The following is a 27,401-nucleotide window of genomic DNA, read 5'->3' on the forward strand; positions in this document are numbered from 1 at the left end:
CCTCCCCTTGACACCCACCCCTCAGCTGTTGATAGACATTGATCAGATCCCCTCTCAGCCTTCTCTTCTCCAGACTAAACAGCCCCAGGGCTCTCAGTCTCTCTTCACAGGGGAGATGCTCAAGTCCCCTAAGCATCCTCCTGGCTCTCCCTTGGACTCTCTCCAGCAGGTCTCTGTCTCTCATGAACTGGGGAGCCCCAAACTGGACACAGGATTGCAGCTGTGGTCTCAGCAGGGCAGAGTAGAGAGGTAGAAGAACTTCCCTAGCCCTGCTGGACACACCCTTCCTGATACATCCCAGGACACCACTGGCTCTCTTGGCCACAAGAGCACATTGTTGTTCCATGGAGAATTTGCTGTCCACCAGCACTCCAAGGTCTTTCTCCATGGAGCTGCTTTCCAGCAGGGCAGCCCTAACCTGTTCTGGTGCTGTTGTTATTCCTCCCCAGATGCCGGACCTTGCACTTGTCCTTATTGAACTCCATGAGGTTTGCCTGCAGCCAGCTCTCAGCCTGTCCAGGTCACGTTGGATGGCAGCACAGCCTGACAGGTGTCAGCCACCCCCCAGTTTGTATCATCAGAACTTGCTGAGGGTACTCTCAATGCCCTCAGCCAGGTCATTGATAAAGATATTGAACAAAACTGGACCCAGTACTGATCCCTGGGGGACACTACTTGCCACAGGCCTCCAAGTTGACTCTGTGCCACTGATGACAATCCTCTGAACTCTGTTGTGGAGCCAGTTCTCAATCCACCTCACTGACAGCCATCTGTGCCACATCTCCTGAGCTGTTCTATGAGGATGTTATGGAGACAGCGTCAAAAGCTTTACTGAAATGTCACATGTGATCATGGTTTCCCTATGTGTGTACAGCCATTGGTTTCTGAACTTTGCAAGGCATCAGCTTGCCCTTTAAAACAAAGTAGGAACTAAACCCGCAGTTGTATAAAAGTTGCTGAAGTGTAAATACATGTAGCACTCTAGGTCTTGACCCTGTGCAGAAAACAGAGTGAAAAGACAAATCCCAAATGGAATTACTTATTAAATGTATTTAATATGTTTTGTCATATGAAACTGCTATTACACCATCAGCCACTGAATAAACGCTTTATGCATAGCACGATGAAATGAATAGAAAAGTGAAAACACAACCCACTTTACACACAATGGAACAAGGAAACCATAAAAATGCTGCAGCAAAGGAATCACAAAGTTATCAGAGTTGTAGGATTGCACACATCCTACCCACAACTTCTCTCTCTCTTCCTCATCCTTCCTCCCACCATTTCACCAGCCCCCTGAACTTTTATTCATATATCGCTTTTCAAAATATCCTCACTTGGAAATCAGATATGAAGCAAGATACAAGGTAAGAGTTTCATATTTAAGAGTCAACTGCAAGAGAAAAAAAAAAAAATTTCAAGGCTAGGGATCACAATCTCCTGTTGGTGTCTTTCACACAGAGAGGAAAGCTGGACAGGAGCAGGCAGTGTGAGCTTGCAGCACAGAAGGCAAATCCCAGCCTGGGCTGCATCCAAAGCAGCATTGCCAGCAGAGCCAGAGAGGTGATTCTGCCACTTTGCTCTGCTCTGGGGAGACCTCACCTGGAGTGCTGTGTACAGCTCTGGAGCCCTCAATAGAGGAAGGACATGGAGCTGATGGAGAGGGTCCAGAGGAGGCCATGAGAATGATCAGGGGGTTGGAGCAGCTCTGCTACAAGGACAGGCTGAGGGAGCTGGGGGTGTTCAGCCTGGAGAAGAGGAGGCTCTGGGCAGACCTAATAACAGCCTGGCAGTACCTGAAGGGGGCTCCAGGAAGGCTGGAGAGAGACTGTTTGCAAAGGCCTGCAGGGACAGGACCAGGGGCAATGGCTTCAAAGTAGAGCAGAGCAGATTGAGATTGGATGTGAGGAAGAAGTTCTTTACTCTGAGGCTGGTGGAACACTGGCACAGGTTTCCCAGGGAGGTGGTTGAGGCTCCTTCCCTGGAGATGTTCAAGGTGAGGCTGGAGGAGGCCCTGGGCAGCCTGATCTAGTTGGGGATGTCCCTGCTGAGTGTGGGGAGGTCAGACTGGATGTGCTTTGGAGCTCCCTTCTGGCCCAGACCATTCTATGATTAAAATGGAGAAGACAGACCAGCATGGAAGTCAGTAATAAAATTGAGGTTAATACGACAGCTGTGTGAATAGTACTACTGACAGAAAAGCACAGAGCTTAGAAGTAATGCCTAAAAGAATCTTAAGTGCAACATTTATCTTCTACCTCCACACTCTAAATGGCAGAGGAGGAAAATCATTTCAGCAGCTGCAATTTTGAATGCCATGGAAGTGAGCAAAAGAGGGTAGGATGCTGTCATGTAGAGGGCAGATGAGAATTTAATTCTGTCACACTGAATGAAATCCTGAACTGTTTCGGCTTTTTTTTAATTCACAGAAAAGCATGTTGAGGCAAAAGCAGTCTCCAATCCAGCAGCAATTTATCTGAGGTATAACTCCATTATGTCAGTAGTGACTGGCCACTCATTAAATGTGTTATGTGAGGTGCCAACAAGGGGATGCAATGATAGTAATCATTTTAAATATAAATGAGATATGTTTGCAAGGGATTGAAAACTGAAAAAGAAAAAGGAAATAAAGCAGGAAAGCTCAAAGCCCATTGGGGTATTATCTAAAAATTAGAGCAAGTGATCATTGTCCCTGCCCATGGCAGGGGGGTTGGAACTAGATGATCCTTGTGGTCCCTTCCAACCCTGACTGATTCTATGACTCTATGATCATACATGCAGCCAGTCTCAAAAGCAAAACTGTAATGGAGCTACAGAAGGTGGGAGAGAAAAGCAGTCAGGTAATAATGGATTTTCAGATTGTGTTATGCGAACAAAAAAATGGTCCACATTCCTTTTTTTTTAATTTTCCCTTGAAATCAGTAATCTGGATGGTTTTAAACATGCCCATACTTTCTGTGATTTGCTGTGTTCTAGTGTCCTCCAATGGATACTTTTGAAAGTACTTGCTCTATAGGAGTGAATTAGAATTACAGCTGTGCCTCACTTCATGCTTTCTGTATGGCATTTCTTGCAATTGTTGGGAAGGGGGAGCAATGGAAGATCCTACAGACTCTTAATCTTTCCCCCTATATAGAAACAATACCAGATAACCTATACATACACACACACATATATATACACATACATACATATATATATATAAAACCTCTCTCTCTCTCTCTCTGTATATATATATATATATATATATATATATATATATATATATATATATATATATGTATGTATATAAATCACTACCAAATTATCTCCTCTTCAAACAAGGAAGGAAATCATAGAATCATAGAATCAAGAAGGCTGGAAGAGATCTCAAAGATCATCCAGTCCAACCTGTCACCCTACACCTCATGCCCATCAAAACCATGGCACCAAGTGCCACGTCCAATCCCCTCTTGAACACCTCCAGGGATGGTGACTCCACCACCTCCCTGGGCAGCACATTCCAATGGCCAACCACTCTCTCTGTGAAGAACTTTCTCCTCACCTCCAGCCTAAACCTCCCCTGGCACAGCTTGAGACTGTGTCCTCTTGTTCTGGTGCTGGTTGCCTGGGAGAAGAGACCAAACCCCTCCTGGCTACAACCTCCCTTCAGGTAGTTGTAGACAGCAATGAGGTCTCCCCTGAGCCTCCTCTTCTCCAGGCTGAACACCCCCAGCTCCCTCAGCCTCTCCTCACAGGGCTGTGCTCAAGGCCTCTCCCCAGCCTCGTTGCCCTTCTCTGGACATGCTCCAGCAATTCAACATCTTTCCTAAACTGAGGGGCCCAGAACTGGACACAGGACTCAAGGTGTGGCCTAACCAGTGCTGTGTACAGGGGTACAATGACCTCCCTGCTCCTGCTGGCCACACTATTGCTGATGCAGGCCAGGATGCCATTGGCTCTCTTGGCCACCTGGGCACACTGCTGGCTCATGTTCAGGTGGCTGTCAACCAGTACCCCCAGGTCCCTTTCCACCTGGCTGCTCTCCAGCCACTCTGACCCCAGCCTGTAGCTCTGCATGGGGTTGTTGTGGCCAAAGTGCAGCACCTGGCACTTGGACTTGTTGAATGCCATCCTGTTGGACTCTGCCCTTCTGTCCAGCCTGTCAAGGTCCCTCTGCAGAGCCCTTCTACCTTCTAACAGATCAACATCTGCTCCCAGCTTGGTGTCATCTGCAAATTTACTGATGATGGACTCAATCCCCTCATCCAGATCATCAATAAAGATATGGAACAGGATGGGGCCCAGCACTGATCCCTGGGGAACACCACTAGTGCCTGGCTGCCAGCTGGATGTGGCACCATTCACCACCACTCTCTGGGCTCGGCCCTCCAGCCAGTTCCTAACCCAGCACAGAGTGCTGCTGTCCAAGCCACAGGCTGCCAGTTCGGCCAAGAGTTTGCTGTGGGGGACAGGGTCAAAGGCCTTGCTGAAGTCCAGGTAGTCTACATCCACAGCCTTTCCCACGTCCACCAGGCTGGTCACCTGATCATAGAAGGAGATCAGGTTGGTGAGGCAGGACCTGCCCTTCCTAAATCCATGTTGGCTGGGCCTGATTCCTTGGCTATCCTTCAGGTATGCAGTGATTGCCCCCAAGACAATCTGCTCCATGATTTTCCCTGGCACTGAGGTCAGGCTGACAGGCCTGTAGTTCCCAGGTTCTTCTGTGCGTCCCTTCTTGTGGATGGGCATCACATTGGCCAGTTTCCAGTCTTCTGGGACCTCTCCAGTGAGCCAGGACTGGTGGAAAATGATGGACAGAGGCTTGGCCAGCTCATCTGCCAGCTCTTTCAGCACCCTAGGATGAATCCCATCAGGTCCCATGGACTTGTGAATATCCAAGTGACTCAACAAGTCTCGAACTACTTCCACATGGATTTCAGGAGTACAACACTGCTCCTTGACCCCATCAACCAGCTCAGGAGGCCAGTTATCCTGAAGTCCTCCTGCCTTACTGTTGAAAATGGAGGCAAAGAAGGTATTTAGAATCTCAGCCTTCTCCTCATCCTCAGTTACAATGTTACCCTCCACGTCCAATAAAGAGTGGAGGCTCCTCTTGCCCCTCTTTTTAGCATTAATATATTTATAAAAATGCTTTTTGTTGTCCTTCACGGAAGCGGCCAGTTTAATTTCTAACTGTGCTTTTGCCTCTCTAATTTTTCTTCTGCATGATCTAACAACATCCTTAAACATATCACTAGTTGCCTCCCCCCCTTTCCAAAGGCAATAAACCCTCTTTTTTTCCCTTAAATCCTTCAGGAGCTCCTTGCTCATCCAGGCCGGTCGTCTTCCCCGCCGGCTCGTCTTACGGCATGTGGGAACTGCCAGTTCCTGTGCCTTTAGGAGCTCCTGTTTGAAGTAGGTCCAACCATCCTGGAGCCCTTTGTTCTTAAGGGCTGTTACCCAGGGAACTTTCCGAATAAGTTGCCTGAACAACCTGAAGTTTGCCCTCCGAAAGTCCAAAGTGAGGGTTCTGTTACTGCTCCTCCATATTTCCCTGTGTATTGAAAACTCCACTATCTCATGGTCGCTGCACCCTAGACAGCCTCCAACCATCACATCTCCCACCAGCCCTTCTCTATTTGAGAACAGCAGATCAAGCAGAGCCTTGCCCCTGGTAGGTTCACCTAAGAGCTGCATCAGGAAGTTGTCATCCATGCACTCTAGGAACCTTCTGGACTGTCTCCTCTCTGCTGAATTAAGTTCCCAGCAGATGTCTGGTAGGTTAAAGTCCCCCACAAGGACAAGGTCTGATGATCTTGAGACAGCTTCCAGCTGCTTATAGAATATCTCATCAGCCTCCTCATCCTGGTTGGGTGGTCTATAACAGACTCCAACCAGGATGTCAGTTTTGTGTGGCCTCCCTCTGATTTTAACCCACAAGCATTCAACCCTTTCTTCTGCAACCTTAAGTTCTGAGGCATCAAAGGATTCCCTAATATACAGGACCACCCCTCCTCCTCTTCTCCCTTGCCTGTCTCTCCTAAAGAGCTTATAACCCCCCAGTGCAGTACTCCAATTGTGAGAATCGTCCCACCATGTTTCTGTGATGGCAACTACATCATAGTTCTCCTGGTGAACCAAGAGTTCCAGTTCCTCTTGTTTGTTGCCCATACTGCATGCATTGGTGTACATGCACTTCAGCTGGGCTGCTGATTTCACCAGTTTGTGTGGTCCTCCCTCCTCTCCAGGGAGACTGGTTTCCACACCCACCCCCTTCAGACCTAGTTTAAAGCTCTCCCAATGAGTCCTGCCAACCCCAGTGCCAGCACCCTCTTACCCTTTCTAGATAAATTCAACCCATCTTGGTCCAGCAGGTCGGGTGCAGTAAGAGTTGCCCCGTGATCAAGAAAGCCAAAATTCCGCTGCTGGCACCATCTCCTAAGCCAACTGTTGATGGTGTGGGTTTTCCTGTTCCTCTCAGTGTACACCACAGCTGCTGAGGGAACTGAGCAGAACACCACTTGAGCTCCTGCCCCGTCAATCGATTTCCCAAGGGCCTTTGATTCCTTTTTAATCTTCCTGGTGCTGCTCTTTTCAATTTCTTCACTTCCAGCCTGGATTACCAGCAATGGGTAATAGTCAGAGGGCTGGATTAGTTTAGGTAACCTCTGGGTGATGTCCCTCACCCGGGCCCCAGGTAGGCGGCACACCTCCCTATGGGATGGGTCGGGACGACATATGGGTCCCTCTGTTCCCCTCAAGAGAGAGTCTCCAATAACTATAGCCTTTCTCTTTTTCTTTGTAGCACTGGTCCTTAAGGTTTGGGGGTGCTGCTTCGTCTTTGGTATCTCCTTGATTGGTTCCTCTACAATACTCTCATCCACATTGCCCTCAGCCTGCAGAGTCTCATAGTTATTGCTCAAGGGCAGCGGGGGAGGGGAAGAGGGTCGGGGTGCATTCCCTTTGCTTCCCCTGACAGGGACCTGTATCCACCCTCCACTGCTCCCCTCAGCTGGAGAGGGTTTCAAAGCCTGTTCCCACATATCCAACTCCCTTTCACATTCTCGTATGGTCCTGAGCCTTGCTACCTCCGCTTTCAGCTCAGCCACTTCATCCTTCAGCTCAGCTACCAAATTTAAGAGACAATTCACCTGGTCACACCTGACACAGATGTCTCCTTCACCCTCCACACCAAGTGCCAGGCTTGAACACTCACTGCAGCCAGAAGCCTGAACACCAGCATGCTTGTAGAGAGACTCAGTCTGAGAACCTACTGCATGTTTAACGCCCTTTGTCCGAGTTGCTACCATGGTAGGTACCTGCAGACAAGAGATCTTGAGATCAGAGATTTTATTGAGGGTTGTTTTTGTTTGTTTGTTTGTTTGTTTGTTTGTTTTCCCCTGTACCCTGTCAGCTGCCCTGGCACGTGCAATCAGGCAAGAAGCCTATAGCTCACCAGCCAAAATGGCGTCGGGCGCTCAGCCCCGCCGGGTTTTAAACATTCCCGCGGCTGACGTCACAATCCCGAGCAGGCAGTGAGAGGACGACCGCTGGTTGTCGCTCTCTGCCAGGGTCCTTCTGCCCCGCAAACCCCGAAAAGAAACGAAAAGAGAGAGAACCCAAAGCAGGCACAGCGGACCCGGTGTCGATCCTGATCAGCTCACCAGCCAAAATATGACATAAGGAAGGAAATGTGACATTCTATGTACCTGTGGTAATGTCACCTAAGTTCAGTACTGACCCTAGCCATTCATTCATCTTCTGAATGCACCAATGGAGAATAAAAACCTGGATAATGAGAGTACAGGCAGCCCTTAGGAGCCATGTAAGAGGACAAAAACCCCAGAGCAGGATCTAGCAGCCTCTGGAGATGCACAGCACATCTGACAGCATTTCTGGAGCCACAGCTTCTCCCTCTTCTTTCCAGCTGGTAAATTTGAATAAAACACCACTGAAGAAACACTCAATACTTCCATGGCTTAGTGAGAAAACACTGAAGTCAGCACTCATTTACATTGATTTAGCTGATAACATACTGCTGTCACTTGGAGAAGCAGCAAAAATGGGAATGGTTTCATTTCTTTCTCCTTTTCAAAGATCTCAGCCTAAAACTAGCTCTTGCAATTTATAGCCTAAAAGAATGATGCCCTGAAGATCTTTTCAGTGTTCAGTGCTTTGCTTTAGTCATTTAAGGTTTCTTTACCCAGCAAAGTTAATGCCCAGGAAGTTGGTGTAACAAACCTCTGTCCCTGGATCACTGCTATCCATGGGCTCCCTCTGCTCTTGATCAGTGATCCTCATCACTGTCAGTGTCTTCTCCCAGATGCACTTGGCTTAGTCCTGCCTATCTCACCCCTTAATCCAGTCCTAGCATCAGCCAACTCCTGGCTACACTCCTTTCTTCCAAACACTTCCATGCAACATCTTTCTCAGGATAAGCTTAAAAAGATGGATTCAGGGAGTGAAATAAACCTACATTAGTATCTACTTACATGGAAACTAAGGATGCCTCTCTTTGTGGTGGATTACCCTAATCCCAAAGAAAATTAAGGTACTGGCCATACCTAATAGGTACTATGAATATAGAATCATAGAATAGTTTAGGCTGGAAAGCACCTTTAAATATCATGTAGTCCAAACCCCCTGTCATAGGCAGGGACTTCCTCCACTGTATTAGGTTAGTCAAAGTCCCATCCAACCTGGTTTAAACATTTCCATCCACAATTTCCCTGGGCAACCTCTTCCAGTATCTTACCATCCTCATCTGTAAGACTGCTCAGAATTTCTTCTTAACGATTAACTCATCCTCTTTTAGTTTAAATACTTCACCCCTCATCCTGCCTCTGCAGACCCTGGTAAAAGGTCTCTCTCCATCTTTTTTATAAGCCCTTTGTCCTGGAAGGCCACAGTAAGATCTTAGAGCCTTCTCTTCTTCAGGCTAAATGACTCCAACCGTCTCAGTCTTTCTTCGTAGCACAGGTGTTCCATAGCTCAGATCATTCCCATGGCCCTTTTCTAATAGATCCATGTCTGTCTTGCTCTGGGGGGCTCACAGCTAGGCACAGTACTCCAGGTGGGGTTTCACAAGAGGGAGGGAATCACCTCTCCCAACCTGCTGGCCACACATCTTGTTGTGCAGTTCAGAATGTACAACTGGTTTTCTGGGCTGCAAACATACACCACTAATTCATGCAAGTTTTCCCATAAACTGGGACCCCCAAGTCCTTCTCTACAGGGCTGCTCTCAATCTATTCACTCCCCAGTCTGTACAGATGCAGCTCTAACACAGGTACAAAACCTTGCACTAAGCTTTGGTGTGATTCATGAGATTCTCATTGGCTCCTTTCTCAAGCCTGACAAGGTCCCTGTGGAAAGCATCCTTTCCTTCAACCACACCAAAATGTGCAGAAGAGCAGTTAGCATGCTGGAAATTCACATCTTATTTTATTTTGTACCAGTCTTTCTAATAAACATGGCATTCAAAATCCCAAATTCCATCAAAGCAAGTCAAATGTCATCATCCCTCTGGCTCTTGGCTCCAGGGATTAATTGTCCTCTCTGCTGAAGATAATCCTTAGATCCCTTCAGAAAACATAAAATCATAGAAAGAAAGATAGAATTGCTTTGGTTGGAAAAGACCTCTAAGATCATCGAGTCCAATCTCATTTCTTTTCCAGCCCCAACCTCTGTGTGTTAGCCACACATTTTCAAGGACCACAGTCTCTGTTTTCTGTGAAAACAATACAGATGTGTTCAGGAAGTGATCCTTACATGCCTCCATGTGCAGGTCTTAAGCAAGGGAGAAAAATTGAGAAAAACCTTAGAACTGCTTTGTTTCTGGCAACATGCACATGACACACCTCTGCTATGAGGAGAGACTGGGAGAGCTGGGGCTGAGGTTGGGAGAGAAGAAGGCTCCAAGGTGATCTTCTTGTGGCCTTGCAGTATCTGAAGGGGGCTACAAGAAAGCTGGGGAGGGACTTTTTAGGATATCAGGTAGTGACAGGACTAGGGGGAATGGAACAAAGCTGGAAGTGGGGAGATTCAGACTGGACATGAGGAAGAAGTTCTTCCCCATGAGAGTGGTGAGAGCCTGGAATGGGTTGCCCAGGGAGGTGGTTGAGGTCCCATCCCTGAAGGTGTTTGCAGCCAGGCTGGATGAGGCTCTGGCCAGCCTGATCCAGTGTGAGGTGTCCCTGGGCAGGGCAGGGGGGTTGGAGCTGGATGATCCTTGTCTTTTCCAACCCTGACTGATTCTATGATTCTATGACTGATGGGCTCTGACAAACTTAGAACATTCAAGGGCTTTAAAAGAAGTTATACTTACCCCTTAAAGTCCCATGTCCTCTTACACCTCTCAGCTTCCTCCTACAGTACACACATTCTTGGATTTTTCTCTCTCTCATGCCAACACTCCAGAAATGTTCTTGAAATATCACAAGGCAGAATATTCTTAGTGTAGGCTACAACTTAGAAATGTAATCAGTGCCCAGAAATCTACCATGAAAATACAGCTTTCGTTGCAGAAAATCAAGGCTCAGCTACTGCAGGGACAGGACAAGGGACAATGGCTTCAAACTAGAGCAGAGCAGATTGAGATTGGATGTGAGGAAGAAGTTCTTTACTCTGAGGGTGGTGGAACACTGGCACAGGTTTCCCAGGGAGGTGGTTGAAGCTCCTTCCCTGGGGATATTCAAGGTGAGGCTGGAGGAGGCCCTGGGCAGCCTGATCTACTTGGGGATGTCCCTGCTGAGTGCAGGGAGGTCAGACTGGATGAGCTTTGGAGGTCCCTTCTGGCCCAGACCATTCTGTGATTCTGTGATTCTACATACACAGTTCTTTTGCAGAGAAGAATCCATTTCAAGTTGAAGACCATGGTGATTTGCTTAACTCCATGTCTTGAGCATCCATGGCTGTGTCATCATCATTTTTTCTGTTCAACACAGTAAGTGATTCTGTGTAGCCTATTGACTGATCCATTCAATCCCATCTTGCATGCCTTCTCCAGAAAATTTATTTTGCTATTATACCTAAAAAGGAAGACTTACTGGGTTTGCTTGCTGTAAATTTAGTAACTGCAGATCTTCCACTACTGCTCAGAGTTCTTCAAAGCTCTCTTTCACACAAAGCTGTGTAACATCCTTTAAATTCCTTCAAATACAAGGTTTAGTAATATACTTCTGTAGCCATTTAAGCTTTTCCCAGAGCCCAAAAGCCCAATAGAACAGATTTAGGTCACTTCTCCTCTCCCTCTTTCCTGGTAGGGAAAGAAAATTAGGCAGGAGGAGAAGAGAGAGGTAAAACAACGAAATAACAGCCTTGCACTGATTGGGAAGTTAAAAAAGGTAAGATTAACAAAAATAAAAGGTATTCAAGTAAAAGGGAGATTACTGAGGTATAAGGGAAAGGGATAAATAAAAATGTATACAAGCCCAGACACAGCTGGCAAAGGATTCCCTGGATGGAAGATGGATTCTCTTTGGATGCAGTCCCCAACACAATGTAACGGTCCCAGAACCAGATGGAGCAGGCAGCACCACCTGGTTAAGAGCTCACAGCAGGAGAGTGTTCAAGAGCCAAGAGCAGAACGGAGTGAGGCAGGAAGCTGCCCTCTTGAATAGGGTTGTGGACAGGTAGTGGGAGTGGAATAGATTTTGACCTGGGGACCCCTCCCCCTGGCTGGGGGCCAGGTTTCTTGCCCACCTGGGGCTAGATTTTCCAGCCCACCCCTCCTGGGCTGGGCTTAACCCAGCACAACTTCAAAGTCTCCTTACACAGAGAGATATCTGGCACATTCTCAAACTCCCTGAAACAAAGATCTGTACTTTTATGTCTAGCTCCTCCAGAAGAGATCATCCAACACTTTCACATCCCATTAAAAACTGGGGGAGGGGTTCTAGAGTATAACATCTGCTGCTCTTGGAGAAAACTGTTTCTAGTTTCAGAATTCTTTAACACAGTTTGAATTCCCTCTTGTCTTTCATGCCAGTCTTTCCCCCCCCCCCCCCCCAGCAAATCTAATTTGGGGGGGTGGGGTTTTCTTTTTTGTGCATGTGTATGTTTGGGGTTTTTTGATTGGCTGGGGTTATTCTTTTGTTTGGAGTTTTTTGTTATTTTTTGGTTTGTTATTTTTGATTTCTTTCTTTTGTTTTGTTATTTTTGGTTTCTTATTTTTGTTTTGTTACTTTTCTTTTGTTTGAGAGGGTTTTTTTGTTTTGTTTTGGAGTTTTTTGGTTTGGTTTGGAGGGTTTGGTTTTTGTTTGGTTTGTTGTTTTTTTTTTGTTTGTTTGGTTTGGTTTGGTTTCTTTAAGATCTACAAGTAAACAGAAAGGAAGTCAGACACAAACACTGTAACAAGCTTTTTGATATTTTTGGAGGCATTGTATAAAGGACCTAAATCTCAAAAGTGACAATTTTTCACAATTTCTCCTCAACAGCATTTATGACTTTAAACAAGCCCATAGGAACATAAAAAGACTTTCACAGAAAGGCAGAAGAGCAAAAGCCATTAGCAATGAAACAAATTAATTTCTAGGATCTGGTCTTCAGAATGTAAAGTGGAAATCCTGCTTCTTGGGTACAGAGCCCAGGCTTGGTATTGTTGTGAGTCAGTAAGTTTCTACTGGAAGAGCATCTGAGTCAGTTTCCTCATCTGCTTTTACAGGTCTCTACTTAGAGGCAGTATTCAACAGGCCCCCAGACTTCCAATGCTGTATCCTTGAAATCCCATTTCAACAAACTTCCTGTTTGAGGCTAGAAACAAAACCCTCACTACTCTCTCCAGGTGTATTCTCAGAATAGTCTTGGGCTCAAATAACCTTTTTTCCTTTTTTTGTTTGTTTTTGCAAAGGTGAAGAAATGTAAATGCCAGTCAAGAGCCACAGCCATGCAAGAGCATCGCTCAGGATGCAGAGATTGTTGCATGACAAGGCTTTGTACTTCAAAAGCACTGGGAAGAGGCTCATACATGAGCTTGGCAACTTCTCCTGACCAAGTCAAACAACTGAAAACCATTTCAGTGTCATCAGTTTCTCTTACAACTTGCCAAGCAGCTTTAGTACTGGCCTTTTGTTGTGGGGTTAAGATTTGCCCTCCTCCCTGCCCCCAACAAGCAAAGATTCACCCTACCAAGATGCAAGTTACCTCCAGGATTAATGACCAGACTAACTCAGAAAGATCTGGAAGTACAATGAAGTTATATTTACACAATGGACTAAATCTGAACTTGAATAAGGTGATAAGACATATACAAAATATATTTACAGATATTTACAGCTCAACAATCAGAAATACCTCCCTGGGCAGCCCAGAGGGACTGCTGGCAACCTCCTCCCCACTCCCTTCCCTGGTACCTTCAGAGACACAACACAATTAGTTGAGCCAGCAGAAGGTCAGAAGGGAGCTAAGGCAGCAAGCCATGCAAGCAATAGCTGCAGAGAGAGAGGAGCAAAAAGGGAAGAGAACCTCTGTGTAAGCTATCCAGAGAACCAATGGGATGATATAAACTTATCAGTTGTTATTATTACCCTGTGTCCAGCCCCTCATTTTATTTACAATTAGGAACTAGGCTAAAGTGCCAGCTCCAAACCATAGCACCTTACAAAAGGAGCCCTGAGCCCTGTGCAAGGCAAACAAGACAGCTGACTGTCAGACCCAGAGAAGGAAACAGTATGAGCTTACAGAACTTACAGACAAACAGAAAGGCCACTCTGGACCCATGCCTTCTGAATAACCTGTGGGTTTCAATTAAAGGGCAGGAAGGAATGAAAGACATGGGTCTCAATTAAAGAGCAGAAAGGAACCAAAGAAATGGCAGTAGCAGAGGAAGAGACTACTAAAGGAAATAACTGTGAGCTGTGGCAGCACACTAAGTACTCCAGTGTGAGAAGGTAGTCTTGCCTCTGTTTAAATCATAAGCAGGGACGTAGGAAAAAACAAAACCAAACCCAACCACCACAAGAAAAGCCTGCCCAGTGACAGCCTTGTTAAATGAATGGGTTGATGGGTTTACATTTAAATGAAGCCCCAACTCAGTGGTTCCCGAGGGGGGATACATTTCTGCACACAAAACTAAGAAAGACCAACAAAACAATACTCCAAAATTTTCAGGGCATGATAACCTCTGCTAACCTCTACACCTGTGTATATTTATCTTGAGGAGTATACAAACAGGCATGCATGCAAAAAAAGGTACTTCTATTCACTACCATTTGAAGGAGAGAGAAAAAATGTAGAGATTTTTTTATTTCTTTATGGCTCCATAAAGAATGGGGTGAATTAACAGGAATGTGTCCAGCAGATCCAGCAAGGTTCTCCTCCCCCCTATTATCTGCCCTGCTGAGAGCTCACCTGGAATATTGCATCCAGTTCTGGGCTCCACAGTTCAGGAGGGACAAGGATCTGCTGGAGAGAGTCCAAGGGAAGGCTACAAGGATGCTGAAGGGACTGGAGCACTGCCCTGTGAGGAGAGGCTGAGAGCCCTGGGGGTGTTTAGTCTGGAGAGAGGAAGACTGAGAGGGGATTTAATAAATGTCTATAAATACCTGAGGGCTGGGGGTCAAGAGGGAGGGCACAGGCTCTGCTCACTTGCACCCTGGGATAGGACAAGGGGCAATGGATAGAAACTCCAGTACAGGAGGTTCCACCTCCACACAAGGAGGAACTTCTTCCCTGTGAGGCTCCCAGAGCACTGGAACAGGCTGCCCAGGGAGGTTGTGGAGTCTCCTTCTCTGGAACCTTTCCAGCCCCATCTGGATGTATTCCTGTGTGACCTGTGCTGGATTCTATGGTCCTGTTCTGGCTGGGGGGGTTGGACTCAATGATCTTCAGAGGTCCCTTCCATCCCCATCCTGTGAGCCTGGGATCTTGTGAAAATATCCAAGAGTTAGTCTAAAATGTATGATTTCTGTGTGCCAAGCAGGTAGAATGCTTTGCAGATCAAAAAAAAAATCACCACCTTGGAAAAAAAAAAAAAAAAAAAAAACAAGCCTGTCAAAAATGCTCAGCACTATTCTAAATTTCCTCCCACTCAGTGGCAAAATTATGTCATTGAAGTTGGAAAGAGCAAAACTGCACTAAGTGCCACACTTACCTGAATCAACTGTCTGACATGAAGCCTTGTCAGGCACAAAACCTCCAAAACCTCCAGGGACTACTTCTGCTCCCAGTATGTTTTTCTGTATAGCTTATTCTACACAACAGAATCGTTCCCAGATGAGCTATTGCTATCTTTTTCTTTCCTATTGCCACTAGACCTGCAAGTATGTCAAGAAGGACTTGGCACAAACTGTTTGCTTTAAAATTCATTCCATGCCTCTCACACTAGCACTAGCTGATTGCTCCAGGCCTTGAAAGAATTCCAGATTACAGGCTGTCTTCAGGAACCGCCTATTTTACCTCCATCAGCCTGAACACATCTATAGCATAAGTAGCTTAAATATGCCCAATGCTGTAAACATGACTCATCGTTGTAGAAGCCTCAGCAGCACACAGCAGAACTCTCTTACAGTTTTTAGGCTGATGCCTAGGAAGATTCCAGAGACTTTGAGTAGAAAATAGTACAGGTAAATACAGTTAGCCATTGGATGCAGAATAAGAGCATAGATGTGTTTGTATCATTCCATTTGTTTTAGGACTGGGATAAAAGGTAGCTGCATAAACAGTTCTCTCTCTTTTTGCTCCATCTCTCTGTGATTTCTCCTCTTGCATTGCTCCCTTAGATCTTTCCTGACCTTCAGCTGGCTATACTGTGTCTGAGAGGTACTGAGAAGGGAAGGAGAGAAGGGAGGGAGAGGGAAGCTGCTGAGCAGCCCCTCCCCCCTACCCCACCCCCATCCAGAGGGGTCTGGGAACAATTCAAGGGGATCCTTGTGTTATTTCTGAGTATTTGTCAATATATTTTCTACATATCCATTGCATTTTATGTTTTTAGAGTTTGTTTGCTTTGTAAATATAGCTTCACTCTGCTTCCACACCTTCTGAGCTAGTCTGGTGATTTATTTTGGGGGTAATTCTCCAAATAATTTGTTGAGTGGGTAGTCTCAACCCCCCCACAGCTCTTTAAAGGATTATGTCTCAAGAATCTGGGGACGTGCAAGTAGTGCATTAAGATTACAGAAGACTCCTGAGAAGCTTTCCAATTGACTGGTATAGAGATAAAAAGTGCTCAGAAAGGAAAGTTATCTTCTCTTTTAGCTATCAGAAAGAATGCAAATCTGGACTTAAAGCTTTGCATGCTGTAGCAATGTAAGGTGATGCAAGCAAGGAGGTGCATGATGCTTGAGTGGTGTGAAGGGAGAGAGTTAAGCATCTCTATATCCACAGGGAGGTGGTGGAAACCTCATCCCTGGAGGTGTTTAAGGCCAGGCTGGATGTGGCTGGGAGCAACCTGCTGTAGTGTGAGGTGTCCCTGCCCATGGCAGGGGGGTTGGAACTGGCTGAGCCTTGAGGTCCCTTCCAACCCTAACAATTCTATGATTCCACAACTAGCCATAAAAGGCCATTCATGGCACACACCTTGTACCTCAGATAGCTTGCATTATGTCAAGCTCTTAGAAAGATAAAGTATTTCCTAGCCTCAAAACTGTGTAATGTTAAAGTTTGTTTGTTTTTTCTGTAGAAAATATTTTTTTCATCAGAATGCACTTTAAAAAAAACAAAAGAGTACTTGGGCTTGCAAGATAAGTATGTACCAATTCTGGCTAAACAAAACTCAGTATTTTAATCAAAATTAGTTGCGTTGATGAGCAAAAACATTGGTTAAGAATGAAATGCTCATCAAAAGCAAAACTATAAAAGCATCAGAGTATCACAGTGCATTAGAGGCTGGAAAGGACCTCCAGAGAACATCAGGTCCAACCTCCCCTGCCAGAGCAGCATCACCCAGGGGAGTCTGCACAGCAATGCAGCCAGGTGGGGTTTGAATGTGTCCAGAGAAGGAGACTCCACAACCTCTCTGGGCAGTCTGCTCCAGGGCTCTGTCACCCTCACTGGAAAGAAGTTTCTCCTCGTGTGGAGGTGAAACGTTCTATGTTCCAGATTGTACCTCTTGTTCCTTGGCTTATTACTGTGCACCACCAAAAAGAGCCTGGCCCCCTCCACTTGACACCCACCCCTCAGCTATTGATGCTCAAGTCCCTCGTGGCTCTCCCTTGGACTCTCTCCAGCAGGTCTCTGTCTCTCTTGAACTGGGGAGCCCCAAACTGGACACAGGATTGCAGCTGTGGTCTCAGCAGGGCAGAGCAGAGGGGGAGAAGAACCTCCCTAGCCCTGCTGGCCACACTTTTCTTGCTGCACCCCAGGATCCCATTGGCTCTCTTGGCCACAAGGGCACATTGCTGTCCCATGCAGAACTTGCTGTCCACCAGCACTCCAAGGTCTTTCTCTGTGGAGCTGCTTTCCAGCAGGGCAGCCCTAACCTGTCCTGGTGCCTGTTGTTATTCCTCCCCAGATGCAGGACCCTGCACTTGTCCTTATTAAACTCCATGAGGTTTGCCTGCACCCAGCTCTCCAGCCTAGCGTAATATTTCTCCTTTCATTTGTTCAGTGTGGTGTTAGAAAAGGCAAGCATAAAAATTACATCACACAACTTACTCTGAAGTGTATTCAAGAGTGAACTGCAGTGAACTGGGTCAGAACAAATGCTAAATTTAGAACAAACATCCAGTTTACAATGTGAGACCTCATGTGACTCAAATTATAGAATTATGCCTGTGATAAATCACCAGGACTGCACAGCAGGTAAGAGTGGAGAGGGGAATTATGGTCTCCTTCTTATAAAAGCTGTCTACACAGAAATACTGAAAATTATTTTCTATTGAAAATCAATGAATCACAGAATGTGAGGGTCTGGAAGGGACCTCAAAAGCTCAACCATTCCAACCCCCCTGCCAGAGCAGGATCACCTAGAGCAGATCACACAGGAACACATCCAGGTGGGTTTTGAGTACCTGTAGAGAGGGAGACTCCACAATCCCCTTGGGCAGCCTCTTCCAGGACTCTGTCACCCTCACAGGGAAAAAAATTCTTCCTCCTGTTTCCATGGAACTTCCTCTGCCTCACCTTTCACCACTGCCCCTTGTGCTGGCATTGGGCATCACCCAGCAGAGCCTGGCTCCAGCCTCTGGGCACTCCCCCTGCACATCTTTAGCAACAGCAATGAGGTCACCTCTCAGGCTCCTCCTCTCCAAGCTCCAGAGCCCTCAGCTCCCTCAGGCTCTCCTCAGAAGGAAGATGTTCCACTGTCCTGATCATCTTTGTGGCTCTGTGCTGGACTTTTTCAAGCAGTTCCCTGAGCTCCCACTTGAACTGAGGAGCCCAGAACTGGATGCAATATTCCAGATGTGGCCTCAGCAGGACAGAGTAGAGGGGGAGGAGAACCTCTCTCAACCTACTAACCACAGCCATTCTGATCCACCCCAGGATGCCCTTGGCCTTCTTGGCCACCAGAGCACATTGCTGAAGGAACAATGTATGTGCTGGTTTGGGGACAAAAGAATGACCCTCACAGAAACAGACTGAAAAGTGATGGAAAGTTTAAATGGAAAAGCAATTGGTGAAACTACAGAAACTCCAAGCACAGTGGCAAAGAATCCCAAAGCATGCAGAGTCCCTTTTACAACACCCAAAGACCTCCCAGCTCTTCCCTGCTCCCCACCTGAGGGTCTAGCCAAAACCCCCAGGGCTCTTTCTTCCCCCCCTCCATGCCAGGCTAGTCTCAGGCTGGCCAGGTCTGAGACTGCCTCCCACCTTTCTCCTCCTGGCATTAAGCTTAGACAGGCTTTAAGCTTGAGATACTCCCCCACTGTTACCTGATAGAGAGCATCTCCCAAGGGAGCAGAGAGGGAAGAAAGAGGAAGAGAAGGACTCTGCAGATGGATTGATAGGGTGCAGGATTCATGGGTGCAGGAAATACACTGATTCCTGTGTGCACCTGATTGGGTTGGACTCTTGGGACACCAGAGGTGAAGCTTATGTGGCAGTAACAGGAGGCACCCAGCCTGAACTGCCACAGTGTATGACAAAGATATTTCATGTGCTAAAGGAGAGCATTCTGGTCATTTTGTGCCAGTAAGGTGAAGCCCACATGCTCACATCTAGCTCCCTGGATTTGGGCTGACAAACATTGAAGCACCTGCACAGGATCAGATGGCAGCTGTAAGATATTTTTATATGTGGCATGGGCTTAGTTTAAATTTGCTGCTGTTATTCACAGGCTCACAGGATGTTAGGGATTGGAAGGGACCTCTGGAGTTCCTTGAGTCCAACCCCCCTGCCAGAGCAGGACTATAGAATCCAGTGCAGTTCACACAGGAATGCAGATGGGTCTGGGAAGTCTCTAGAGAAGCCTTAGTGCTGCTCTGTAGAAGTCTGTTCATCTATCATGTGTTGGCCATGTTGTGTCTGTTTCTTCCTAATTTTTTTTTTTTTAAATCGTAGAGTCACAGAACCAATAAGGTTGGAAAAGACCTCAAGGATCATCAAAGTCCAACCTGTCACACAAGACATCATGACTACTAAACCATGGCACCAAGTGCCACATCCAATCCCCTCTTGAACACCTCCAGGGATGGTGACTCCACCACCTCCCTGGGCAGCACATTCCAAAGGCCAATTACTCTTTCTGGGAAGAACTTTCTCCTCACCTCGAGCCTAAACCTCCCCTGGCGCAGCTTGAGACTGTGTCCCCTCGTTCTGGTGCTGGTTGCCTGGGAGAAGAGACCAACCCCCACCTGGCTACAACCTCCCTTCAGGTAGTTGTAGACAGCAATGAGGTCTCCCCTGAGCCTCCTCTTCTCCAGGCTAAACACCCCCAGCTCCCTCAGCCTCTCCTCTGCTCATGACATAAGCAGAAGCCTCCTACCCTAATAAGAGTCAGGCTCTTTTCCTCTCCTAGAACTCTGCATTTCAGTGTTGGGAGGAAAGTGCTGAGGACTGGAACCAGGAGCTTGCTTCACAGCTGCCTGTCCCAGGCCACTTAGTCCTGTGGGAACACACCTGGCTGGCTTTCTATTTTATACAAGCAGTGTACAAAGGGTTTGCCAAGCAGGCACAGCAAAATTCACCCTTCACAGTCTTCAGGATTATGATTCTGCAGAATGCTGAGCTTTCAGTCCCAGGGCATTTAACTCCATGTGTAACTTCAGGAATTAAGAGTGCCACCGACATGCATACTGCTGAAATGTGTGGAGAGACCCTGGATTGGGATCTTTGCCCTGCCTGGCTCTGAAGTGCTTAGCACATGAATCATAGAATCATAGAATCACCCAGGTTGGAAGAGACCTCAAAGATCATCCAGTCCAACCTATCACCCAGCCCTATCCAATCAACCAGACCATGGCACTAAGTGCCTCATCCAGGAACACCTCCAGGGATGGTGACTCCACCACCTCCCTGGGCAGCACATTCCAATGGCAAATCTCTCTCTCTGTGAAGAACTTCCTCCTAACACCCAGCCTGTACCTCCCCTGGCACAGCTTGAGACTGTGTCCTCTTGTTCTGCTGCTGGTTGCCTGGGAGAAGAGACCAACCCCCACCTGGCTACAACCTCCCTTCAGGTAGTTGTAGAGAGCAATGAGGTCTCCCCTGAGCCTCCTCTTCTCCAGGCTAAACATCCCCAGCTCCCTCAGCCTCTCCTCATAGGGCTGTGCTCCAGACCTCTCCTCAGCTTTGTCACCCTTCTCTGGACACGTTCCAATACCTCCACAAAAAGCAGTTGGTGAGAGCAGCAATTGATGCACACAGGAATTTTTGACACCTCTAATTATATCCAGTTCATTAAATGTCTTGCAGGACTAAACCCTCAGAGGCAGCATGTAGGAAAGACAGGAGAGGGTGAGATTTTGATGGCATACCACAGGGATACAAAGCTGGATTTCTGACCATTGAATCACATGAAGACTAAAGCTGGCTGAACAAGGTCTTACTGGAAGCACTTGAAGGGCAGAATCATAACATCCATGATACAGCACTGCTAACTCCTAATTTTAGCCTGTCTCATCAGCCATTACAATGTTTTTTTGGACAATCCTTATTGTGAAAAAGAGACATGCAGACAAGGGTTTGAAAACAAAGCTTAGCCAAGGAGAACTCCTCACAAAGCAGATGTGTTACAGTTTGAAGGGGGAACTGTAGCCTAAATCCTGACTGCAAAGACTGAAAGTAAAATAAACTACCATTGGATGCAGAAGGAAAACAATGCTAAGGTCTACAGAATTCATTGGCTTGCTAATGGGATAGAGAGCAGTGATATAGAGATAGAGATAGATATATTGATATAGATGATATAGATGTAGATATCGATGATATAGATATAGATGTAGATATAAATATAGATATAGATGATAAAGATATAGATATAGATGTAGATATATATACAGAGATATAGATATAGATATAGATATAGATATAGATATAGATATAGATATAGATATAGATATAGATATAGATATAGATATAGATATAGATATAGAAACAGTTCTTGCTCTCTTTTCTTCTCCTGTTGCTTCTGCTTGAACTTTCCTCTCTCTCCCTTTTGTGGCCTTGCCAGGGGATCTCTGTTGTGACTCTTGTGTGAGGTAATGGGAAGGAGGGAGGGAGTGGGGAAGGAGGTGAATGGCACCCATTCAGGGGGTCTGAGGAGTTTCTGTGTTGTTCATAAATTGTAAATATCTCTATATTGTACATATCTTGGATATTTTGTACATATTCATTGCATTTCATGTTTCTAGAGTTTAGTTTGTAAATAGAGCTTCATTTGCTTCCATCCCAAACTGAGCAGGTCTGGCAATTTTTTTCCAAATTAGTTTGGGGGTAGTTTCAACCCACCACACCAGGTGCTAGGGGATGGCTGGAAAGAATCCAGGAAACTTTGAAAACCTTCTCTTTTTCTGAGTTTTCTGCTGCATTTGTGAAGGTTTTCTCATTTCTCTGCTAGACAAACTGAAGTGCTGCGGTGGCTTCCACCCTGCAAACTGCCCTGGTGCAGTTCCAGCAGAGCTTTGTGCAAGGCTACTTGGAGAATTACAGCCTTCCACGGCGTTTCAAAGGGGCAACTGAAACTTACCCACGTGCCAAAAATAAATAAATAGATAGATAGATGAATAGATAGATAGATATATAGATAGATAAATAGTGCAGTTCATTCCCTCACCTCAAAAAGGCTTCATGTATCTGAAGTGAAAATGGACAGGTTTAGTGCAAAGCAATTCAGAAATTAATAAAGAAAAAGAAGTGTATTTGAAAAATCCTCTGCATTAGCTTTCATGTTTTCCAAGGATGTGTTAACACTGGGAGAGGGAGGACAGCACCTTGAAAAGTGGCATTCCCTTAAGGCATTTCAGCAGAGCAGATGAAGCATCTGGGAACAAAGAGAGATCTCATTCCCAGACAAAGAGAAAAACTGCAGGCTGAGAAGTTATTTTAAAACCTTCTCTCCCACAATGATCCTTCTGTGCTGTACTGTGCATGCACCCTACATGCCACAGCTACATTAAAAGGCATTTTGAACTGCAGGGAAGGTAAAGAACACTGAGGTATTATTATTCCTACATCTCATCAGTGGTTTATAAGTATTCTAATCAAGCATTACCTCACCAAGCCTAGGAGATACCAGGGTAGCCCCTCAAACACATTGCTGCTGCTTTACAGATTTGGAGAGCTTTGTTCTTCTTCTGCAATTGCATACTTTGTGTAAGTCTGTTAGGGAATGCACAGTTCAAACAGCTGAAGAAGTGTCTGGGTTTCCCCTCCCTGATATTCTCAGCCACCTGAATTTGAGGATTAGAGCACATGGTGGGTTGAAATTCCCCCCTCCCCAGCATTAACTTCACCAGACTAGCTCAGTTTGGAAGCCAGTGGAGCTGTATTTACAAGCCAAACTGCAATCTACACTGGAAGGCAATGGCTATGTACAAATATACAGGATTTACAATAGCTACAGGGATTTACAATTAGCAAACAGCACAGGTACCCCCCCTGGCCAAAAGACCAGGGGAAGCTGCCTCCCTGCCTCCCCCTCCCTGACCCCCCTGTACAAAGGGAGGAGAGAAAGAAGCAGGGGAGGTTAATAGCGCAACAAAGCAATGCAGCCAAGGTCAGCACAGCCTGGTAGTGTATCTCCCTAGAGAAGAAGCAAGAGGAGAGCAGAACACACTGCCACACTGCTGAAGATTGTTTTGAGAAACAGATCTTACGGGAGATATCCCTCCCTCCAATGGAATTGTTTAAAGTAATCATTATTTTCCTTTTTGCACCCAATAGTGATTTATTTACATTTATCTATTTTTCTGCTCGAAATCTGTAATCAATTTGAAAGGCACAGCCTCAAACTGAAAATAGCACTTTCAACTGAAAAGCTCTTGAACATAACCTCCCACAGGATCTAGGGACAGCACCATCAATAACCTCTGAGAAGGTTATTAGCTATTAGGGATCTATACTTAGAGAGTCATTTTTTTAAGCTTTGCTCAGTCCATCTCCCATGTTTTAACAGCACTGCTGCTGTTGTTCCTTGTATTTACATGCAGAAATATAGGCCTTCTCCAAATCCTCCAGTATTGTCTTCCACCTTAAAGGCAGCCAATGATTGCAGGAGAAGAAGAAGAACGCAACTCCAGAACCAAAAAAATGTTTCACCAAGAGGATTGTGTCTGGAATGGAAGTATTAGCTTCTTCCTTCTTCCTAAACCTGTAGTATCATCTTCACTGACCCCTTCCTCTGTAGAGCCCAGCCACAGGTCATAGCACACTCCAATTTCTCACAAAGGGGTTTCATTAATGACTTGCTCAAAAGGGTCAGCACAGCTCTGCTCTTTGAAAGCTCTCTCAAGAATGATAAGTTTTAAAGAACAACAGCATAGAACTGAAGGTTAATTCTTTAACCTGAGAATCTTTATGGACTGTGTGAGGGATCACAGTAAAGAAAGAAGGGGTTTATGAAGTTCTGGTTTATGAAGGATGGCTATCTTAGGAAGGCTTGCTTCCTTTTAATTAAACTGCCAACAAGTAGAGGCAAAAGGCACTTCCCTGGACATCACTCCTATTTCTCTTGCAATTCCAACAATGCAAATTCCTACCATAGAATCACAGATGTGTTAGGGTTGGAAGGGACCTCAAGGATCATCCAGTTCCAACCCCCCTGCTATGGACAGGGACACCTCACACTACATCAGGTTGCTCACAGCCACATCCAGCCTGGCTGCAAAAACCTCCAGGCATGAGGCTCCCACCACCTCCCTGGGCAACCTGTGCCAGTGTCTCACCACCCTCATGGGGAAGAATTTCTTCCTAACATCCAATCTGAATCTCGCCATTTCTAGTTTTGCTCCATTCCCCCCAGTCCTGTCACTACCTGAAACCCTAAAAAAAAAATATCCCTCCCCAGCTTTCTTGTAGCCCCCTTCAGATATTGGAAGGCCACAAGAAGGTCTGCTTGGAGCCTGACCCAGCTGCAGGACCTTGCACTTGGTCTTGCTGAACCTCATGAAGTTAGCTTGGGCCCAGCTCTGCAGCCTGTCCAGGTCCCTCTAAATGGATCCCTTCCCTCCAGCTGTCAGCCACACCACACAGCTTGGTGCTGAGGGTGCCTCAATGCCACTGTCCAGGTCACCAATGGTGACATTAACCAAACCTGGTCCCAGTACTGATCCCTGAGGGACTCCACTTGGCCTCCAGTTGGCCATGAAGCCATTGACAGCCACTCTTGGGGTGTGGCCATCAAGCCAGTTCTTTACCCACTGAATGCTCCATCCATCAAACCCATGTTTTACCAAGTGAAGTGGAGCCCTCTATTCGGTCAGCTAAGCACTTGAATCACTTCAAGTGAATCACTTCAAGTGACCTCCCTCACTTCTGTAAGGAGGTCCTCCAGTCTAAACTAAGATTTCTGACATCCAGGACTACAGAGTTAGGACTAATCTTGCATCTCTTGGACAGTGCATTTACTCTTTCTATTGCTTCATCCTAGTGCAAAGGCTGCATTTACATTGAAAGGATATGTACCTTTCCCACAGTTTATTAATTCTTCACTGGAACCCAGCCACAAAGTTTGCATGCAGTTTATTTTCTATAGCTTTCAGCAGATTGCAGTGGTTGGTACTGCACATTTTATCTTCTGCCCCTAGCAATTCCAAAACATGTCATTTACCACTCCTAACTGCTAATTTAAAACAGGTTCTGTGCTACACTGCTGCATTTCCCACAGCTGTAACCAAATTACCTTACTGAAGGTATATTTGTTAACATTGCAGCAGGTAGAAAGGGGGAAAAAAGGGCAATAGTACAAACATAAATCTTGCAGGATCAATGTTGTAAGCCCAAGTCCCACTTTAGACTCTTTAATCATTTAGCTTACTAAAAGCAAAGGTTGCTGACATAGCCACAGCCAGGAGGATGTATTAGCTCACACAAAAACCTTGGATATCTAGGAGCCATTCCTACTGCCTCTCTTCCAGCTGAACTTGCAGCAGCAGCTACCCTTTCAGCTATCAAGTGTCAAAATGTCTGTGCTGTTTCAGACAGTGAGGTTATGAGCTCTCCTTTTGTGTGCTCTAAATCTCAGGGTTATAGTAAAACAAGACATCCCTGTAACACAAGTTGAGAAATTCCACATTCCTCAGAGGCAAAAGTACCTAAAAAAATGCAATTATTTGTATAAATAAGATTATTGCAACCAGTGGCATTTATCTTAGCCTTTCCAACCAAAGAGTTGCAAGAACAATAAGGATTTAAATTTATAAATTGAAAATTTAGGCTTTCTTTTTTTTTCCCCACTGATCTGACTTAGGAAGAAAATAACTACAGAATACACATTTATCATCCTTTTCAGAAGGTTTGTAGTTTCAGCATATCTTTCTACAAAAACTTGTACACTAACTTAATAAGAATGGGTTGGCAGCAGCAATGGCTACTGCAAAGGGCAAAACACACAGGCTGCTGTTTTCCAAAGGATCCACCTGTAGGAAGCAGTTTGGGGCTCCCCAGTTCAAGAGAGACAGAGACCTGCTGGAGAGAGTCCAAGGGAAAGCCAGGAGGATGCATAGGGGACTTGAGCATCTCCCCTGTGAAGAGAGACTGAGAGCCCTGAGACTGTTTATTCTGGAGAAGAGAAGGCTGAGAGGGATCTGATCAATGTCTATCAATAGCTGAGGGGTGGGTGTCAAGGGGAGGGGGCCAGGCTCTTTTGGGTGGTGCACAGTAATAAGCCAAGGAACAAGAGGTACAAGCTGGAACAGAGAAGATTTCACCTCAACATGAGGAGAAACTTCTTTCCAGTGAGGGTGACAGAGCCCTGGAGCAGGCTGCCCAGAGAGGTTGTGGAGTCTCCTTCTCTGGACACATTCCAACCCCACCTGGCTGCATTCCTGTGCAGACTCCCCTGGGTGATGCTGCTCTGGCAGGGGGGTTGGACCTGATGATCTCTGGATCTTCCAGCCTCTAATGTACTGTGATACTGTGACCATGTGAAGCTGGAGTGGTGGGGGAACCACAAAGGTCTTCAGGCTTCTGTTACACCAGCAGGCAGTGCCCAGCAGAGACCACCAATGGGACTAATAAGAGGAAAAATGCAGAAGCCAGATTTACCACAATCTCTGAGGTGGTTTCTCATCTCTAGGAGCCTCCAAAAGGCTTATGTGTCCCCATAGCACAGTGCAGGTGGTAGAGCTCTGCCAGCTGCACATCTAACCCCTTCAAAAGCACAGGTAAAAGGGTGAGAACTAAGTAACCACTTTATGAGAAGGAGTAGTAATAGTATGACAATAATTCATCAGTACAAATAAAATTGACAACAAAAGGAATTAATCTAGGAGAGGCTGTGAGTCAGGATTGCATTACTGTGAAAGAAGGGAAAATCTCTCAGTCAAGGGAGCTGTTACAGAAAACAAAGGCCTTGGACTGCTGGTCTTTTGCTGACCCATTGCCCATCTGGGTCTCTGACCCAACACTGCTGTGGCAAGCTGTGTCCCTGAGAGCTAATGGATGATCTGCTCCCACAGGTGCTCAAGTCCTCACACACATCTGACAGAGCCATGGGAATCAGCTAAAACTGGTGCTTCAAACTGCAGGTAAGTACATTAACTGAATCACAGAATTGCCAGGGCTGGAAGGCACCTCAAGGGTCATTCAGTTCCAACCCCCCTGCCATGGGCAGGGACACTTCACATTGCAGCAGCTTGCTCAGAACCACATCCAGCCTGGCTGCAAAAATTTCCAGGGACAAGGCTTCCACCACCTCCCTGGGCAACCTGTTCCAGTCTCTCACCACCCTCATCATGAAGAACTTCTTCCTAACATCCAATCTGAATCTCCCCATTTCTAGTTTTGCTCCATTCCCCCCAGTCCTGTCACTCCCTGATATCCTAAAAAGTCCCTCCCCAGCTTTCTTGTAGCCCCCTGCAGATACTGGAAGGCCACAAGGA

Source organism: Indicator indicator, chromosome 11, assembly GCF_027791375.1.
Source record: "Indicator indicator isolate 239-I01 chromosome 11, UM_Iind_1.1, whole genome shotgun sequence".
In the NCBI taxonomy this organism is placed as follows: domain Eukaryota; kingdom Metazoa; phylum Chordata; class Aves; order Piciformes; family Indicatoridae; genus Indicator; species Indicator indicator.